Consider the following 6,000-nt stretch of genomic DNA (forward strand, 5'->3'; position numbering starts at 1 on the left):
GATTTACTGAAGCATAATGGGTGAATACGAAATGGTGCCTTATCCATTTTCTATGCACAACAGCCAGCGCAGTGTTTGACATCCTGTGGGCTGTCAGCAGGCTTTGGTTGAATGAACATTTGCTGAAGAGAAGCAAACAGTAAGGTATTGGGAGAATGGCAAGTGATTTATTGAATCACACACCAGAACGATGTGCAAAATTGCAGAAAGTCTATATCTGTGCAGCATAAGGTCCGGGAAAACTGTCAGGTCTCTGAGATCTGCTGGCAAAACTAATGTGATGGGAAAGACCAAGGCACACACTGAAAAGGGAGGTTGCCTTCTCTTATAACAGCTTGGGAACAAGCCTAAAGTGTATAAAAGGCAAGCATATGAGAACAGCTTTAGGCTTGGTGCAAGTAGAAGGAATAAATACAAATAGGAGACTGTAAGAGAAAGAAAATAAAGGACCCTGGCATGCCCCAGGGATGGGTTTAAAGATTAGGTGTAGGCACTTGCATTGACCCAGGTGAACGAAGCACTGATGCACTGCCCAACTTACAGAGCTCACAGCTAGGTATGGTGCTTCGAATAAGATGACTAAGATGTCACAGACCAGGCATTTGAATGCTTGGTCCCCAGTTGGGGGCTGTTTGGAGAGGCTTAGAAAGAGTGCCATTGCTGGAGTAAGTATGTCACTTGGGACAGATGTTGAGGTTTCAAAAGACTCACAGCATTTTGAGTGTACCCTTTTAACTTCCTGCTTGCAGTTTGAGATGTGAGCCCTCAGCTCTCAACTTCCAGCTCCAGTCACAATGTCTGCCACCTGCTGTCCCCACCATTATGGATTCTAACCTTCTAGAACTGTAAAACCAAATATAGATGAAGCAGAAGAAATGACCTAAAAAATAACTTCAGGAGAATGTTTGAAACTCTTAAAGAGGAAATGAGAAATTTCCTCAAAGAAATGGAGGAAAAGACAAACAAAAAATTGGAAGACATCAGCAAATCCCTTAAAGAAAACCAAGAAAAAACAATCAAACATATTATTCAAGATTTGAAAACTGAAATAGAGACAATAAATAAAACACAAGCTGAGGGGATTATAAAAGCAGAAATCTTGAGAAAACAATCAAGAACCACAAATGCAAGCATTAACAGCAGAATACAAAAGATGGAAGAGAGAATCTCAAGCGCTAAAGATACAATAGAGGAAATAGACTCATCAATTAAAGAAAACATTAAATCTAACAAAAGCTTAACCCAAAATACCCAAGAAATATGGGACACCATGAAAAGACCAAACCTAAGAATAATAGGTATAGAAGAAGAAGTTCAACTCAAAAGCACAGAAAATATATTTAACAAAATCTTAGAGGAAAACTTTTCCAACCTAAAGAAAGATATGCCTATGAAGATACAAGAAGCTTAGAGAACACCAAACAGACTGGATCAAAAAGAAAAGTCCCCTAGCCACATAATAATCAAAACACTAAACATACAGAATAAAGAAAGAATATTAAGAGCTGCAAAGGAAAAAGACCAAGTAACATATAAGGTAAACTTATCAGAATTACACCTGACTTCTCAATGGAAACAATGAAAGCCAGAAGGTCCTGGTCAAGTTTTATGCAGACATTAAGAGACCACAGATGCCAGCCCATACTACTATACCCAGCAAAACTTTCAATCACCATAGGAGGACAAAACAAGATATTCCATGAGATTTAACCAATACCTAGCCACAAACTCAGCCCTACACAAAATACCAGAAGGAAAACTCCAACCCAAGAAAGTTGGCTACATCAACAAAAACACAGACAATTGATGGTCTCATGGCAGCAAATCCCAAAGAGGGAAATATGCACAAATTAACATAACCAAGAAAGAAAACTAAATTAACAGGAGATAGCAATCACTGATTATTAATATCCCTTAATATAAATGAGCTTAACTCACTTATAAAAAGACACAGGCTAGCAGACTTGATACTAAAACAGAATCCATCTTTCTGCTGCATACAAGAAACACATCTCAACCTCAAAGACAGACATCATTTCAGAGAAAAGGGTTGGGAAAAATTCCAATCAAATGGACCTAAGAAACAAGCTAGTGTAGCTATCTTAATATCTAGCAAAATAGACTTCAAACTAGAATCAAACAAAAGAGACAAAGAAGGACATTTCATATTAGTCACAGAAAAAAATCATGAAGAGGAAATCTCAATACTGAACATCTATGCTCCCAATACAGGGTATCCTCATATGTAAAAGAAACACTTCTAAAGCTTAAATCAGACATTAAACCCCACACACTAATAGTGGGAGACTTCAACACTCCACTCTCACCACTGGACAGGTAGGTGAGTCTGACAAAAAATTAACAGAGAAATAAGGGGACTAACAGATGTTATGATTCAAATGGACTTAACAGACATCTATAGAGTATTCCATCCAAACAGAAAAGAATATGCCTTCTTCTCTACACCTCATGGAACCTTCTCAAAAATTGACTCCATACTTGGTAACAAAACAAACCTCAACAAATACAAAAAAAATGGAATAACCCATGTATCTTATCAGATCACTATGGCTTAAAACTAGAATTCAACAGCAATACTAATTCCAGAAAGCCCACAAACACATGGAAATTAAACAATGCTCACCTGAATCATCGATGGGTCAAGGAAGAAATAAAGGGAGAAATTAAAGACTTCCTAAAAATCAACGAAAATGACCACACAACATACCCAAATTATGGGACACAATGAAAGCAGTGTTAAGTTCATAGCACTAAACGCCTACATAAAGAAGCTGGAAATTTTTCACACTAGTGAATTAACAGAACGTTTGAAAACTTTAGAAAAACAAGATTTTCAAAGAAGAACTAATACCAATACTCCTCAAATTATTCCACACAATAAAAACAGAGGGAACATTGCCAAACTCTTTTTATGAGGCTACAATTACCCTGATACCCAAACCACATAAAGACATTACTAAGAGAAATCCAGACCAATCTCACTCATGAACATTGATGCAAAAATACTAAATAAAGTACTGGCAATTCAAATTTAATGTAGAGTTCAATAAAAAAATCAATAAAATTTTTTAAAAAGTTGAAAAACAGGAATTTAGCATTGATTTGTAGGTTTTGGAAAGAAAGAGGGGAAAAAGTGAGGGGGGATTTACATAGTAGGAGATTACAAATGGCTAAAGAAAAGGCTACAGAAGAAAGGAGAAAATAAATATTTGAAAATGATTGTATAGGGGAAAATGGAACAAATTATCCAGCACCTCTTTCTTACAGATCTTCCCTGGAGATCACAAAGTGATAGACATTGCAGCTCAATGCTAGGCTGGGTACGTGTGTGTCGTCCTACTGAATCCTCATGAGAATCTGCATCAGTTGCTGTGCTCAGATTACGACCCCCAGAGAGAGACCACCAGAGAGGCCCAGACTGTAATAAGCAAGGTTTAATCAGCATAATACAAACATGTTTGGAACTCCTCTCCATCCCCGTTACAACAAGGTAGAGAGGAGTTGTATCTCCTCTGTGGGGTGAGCTTTTAAAGGCATAACGACAAAGAGAATCTTTAAAGATGTTTTAGCATGAGTACAAGGACTTTTGCTCCCTCCCATTCTGTTAAGTCAGCTTTTTCCTTGTTTTTAGAGCAAGACCACTGTTCTTGAGTTAGGCCATCTTTATCAGCCTGTACCAGGTGGCTAGCTGGGCTGAGCTAAGTGACCTTGTGCTTGGAATCTCCTGGGTGGGAGAGGGGAAGGCCACTATCTTCCTGGAAAAACATTCTGCTAGGAAATTTCTTATTGTTCCTTTGAGAATAAGGGGTGAGGATCCCACAAGTAAGTGCTTTATTCTTTGCTATGATTCCATAATCATTAAAGTCTAAACTCAGAGCTGAGACCATGTCCCAGTTGTGACCTGCCCCCACGCCAAAGAAGCATTCCAATACAAAGGTCAATTAACAAAAATAGGTAACTCCAAAATTCTTTCTTTCACCAGATAATTAATCAGTGAAATTCTTATCAAATCTTTTAAGATGAAAATATGATTACAGGAGGGAAGGCCCAAGACACACTCTGGCTGCAATTCTTCCAAGAACTCTTAAGAGTACTTACACTAAACTGTGACCCCCGTCAAGCATGTCCAGTCTTTGACATTGAAACATGACATTGTCATCTACAAAGTTCACACTTCAGGACATCACAATCAATTTATAGGGGGGAAAATCACACACACACAAATCCTCACGATGTTTTACTTATATTTACAATTTCGTATCAGAGCAGATTTATAGTTCCTAAAGTGAAGAAGGTCTGAGTGCTGGGCATACCTGATAGGGCTTAGATTCTGGGTCAGGCCTTTTGTCAACCCTGCTTACAAGGGGGATTCCGATCTTCCTGGTTCTTGCAGATGGGATGGAGCAGGAAAAAAAAATCTCAACCACCGCACCCACTCCCAAACAAGCTTCATTCTAGAGCAGGGCTCCCAGTATCCAGTGCTCAGACACACTGCTGCAGTGTGGTTCCCTGAGGAACCACATCCTGAACATGCCAACAGCTGGACCACAACTGAGGCGAGCAAATCCCGAAATTCGGGGGACGAGTCTGGGAACTGACATTTTAAGCAAGCTTGCATTACTGAGAATAATTCTTCTAATCCCACACGGCGAGGATTCATTAGAGCTGGAGCCGGGAGCAAGGTCTGAGGCGTGACAGAAAGCCACCAGGAGCTTTTCTCTCCGTGTTTGACATACAACCGAGATCCCCTGTGCCTTGTAAATTCAGACTGGCGCAGGTCTACAGGTAGCCGTTGCAGTGCATGCGGCAGAGCCTTTAATAAAGATGTTATAAGTGAGTTGAGGAAATCAGAATGCCATTAACAGGTGGCTGAGCCCACTCTCAAATTATGTGCTTGGCTGTCACCCACAGTCCTGATGCCTCTTCAGGAGGGACGTGTTCTTTGTTCACACTCTCTCAAGCACACTCTATCTAAAGGATCATCACTTAGAGAGAAATTCACATCTCTGAATTTCCCTCCTTCCCTCCCTCCTTCCCAAAGTCCATTATAAGGTTTTTTTTTTTAATTAGACTTTTTTGAGACAGAGTCTTACCATGTAACCCTGGCTGGCCTAAAACTCACAGAGATCTGCTTGGCTCTACCTCCTGAAGGCTGGGATTAAAGGTTTGCCCTGTTAAACCCTTCTCTCTCTCTGTCTCTCTCATTTTAAACATAATTCTTAATGATTCTTTGGAAATTTCACATCATGCACCCCAATCTTGCTCACCTCCCAGTACTTCCATATCTGCTCCTCTTCCCTGCAGTACATCCCCCAATTAACTAAACCCCCAAAAAACAACCTAGCTCTTCCATCTTTCCATCACCTCTTCATTCATCGTAGTGGCGTTGGGAGCTGCCATGGGTCACACAGAGTGTACCCCTATTGTCCAATCTGTCCCCTTGTAAAATGTTCATTGCAATGAGTCATCAGTCTGGTTCCAGGCCTCTGGTTTCTGGTACACCATCATCACTGGGCCAGGCCCTTATCCAAACTGCTCTCAGACACCTTGCTGTTCACCTGAGTCATGGAAATTCTGCGATTATCAGTCTGCTGGACCAGTTCCTTTGCACACTCCAGCAGGTCATACATAGATGGGGCAGCAGTTATGGTGAGCCAACCCAAGGCCCAGGATGTGGGTCTGGGTGATAGTTGAACTGGTGAGTTTAGGTTTTTGGGATTACCACCTCTGGTGAGGGACAGAGCCAACTCTCCTAAGCCTGTGGAGCAGGGTGGGGCCATCTCTCCCAAGCGCTGGGGTCAACTCTCCTATGGTGTGGGAGGGGATGCCAAATCTCCCATTAGAGTGGCCAGCTACCCCTGGATCAGTGAGGTACAGGGCTGGCTCAGCATGGCCCTTGGGTTTCTATGCTTTGTTCCTATGACCCCCTGTGGCCACACGAGCAGTGAACATAAGCCCCATCTTTGACTGCTGATGGAC

The sequence above is a fragment of the Microtus pennsylvanicus genome, chromosome 15, assembly GCF_037038515.1.
Source record: "Microtus pennsylvanicus isolate mMicPen1 chromosome 15, mMicPen1.hap1, whole genome shotgun sequence".
NCBI lineage: Eukaryota > Metazoa > Chordata > Mammalia > Rodentia > Cricetidae > Microtus > Microtus pennsylvanicus.